The following is a 281-nucleotide window of genomic DNA, read 5'->3' as shown; positions in this document are numbered from 1 at the left end:
CCCTGTCCGAAATCATCTAGGGATTACAATCCTGTATACTGTTTACGGAAAATGATGGTGGGAATGTTATAATCAAACAGACAAAGATACAGAATTGAAGATAAATTACTTTGTAATCTTTACGGTTTTAATAACTGGTGCAGTTTACCTAACAATGTAGCGAAGTGTAGTTTTGCTGATCTACAGGGAACTTTCGATTAAGCTAACGGCAAGGTAATTCTATACAGTATAAGTAGACAAAGTTGCTTAACTGGATTGGCGACTATCTATTAGAAAACTTG

This window comes from Penaeus monodon, chromosome 25 (genome assembly GCF_015228065.2).
Source record: "Penaeus monodon isolate SGIC_2016 chromosome 25, NSTDA_Pmon_1, whole genome shotgun sequence".
NCBI lineage: Eukaryota > Metazoa > Arthropoda > Malacostraca > Decapoda > Penaeidae > Penaeus > Penaeus monodon.
This window is presented reverse-complemented; position numbering follows the sequence as displayed.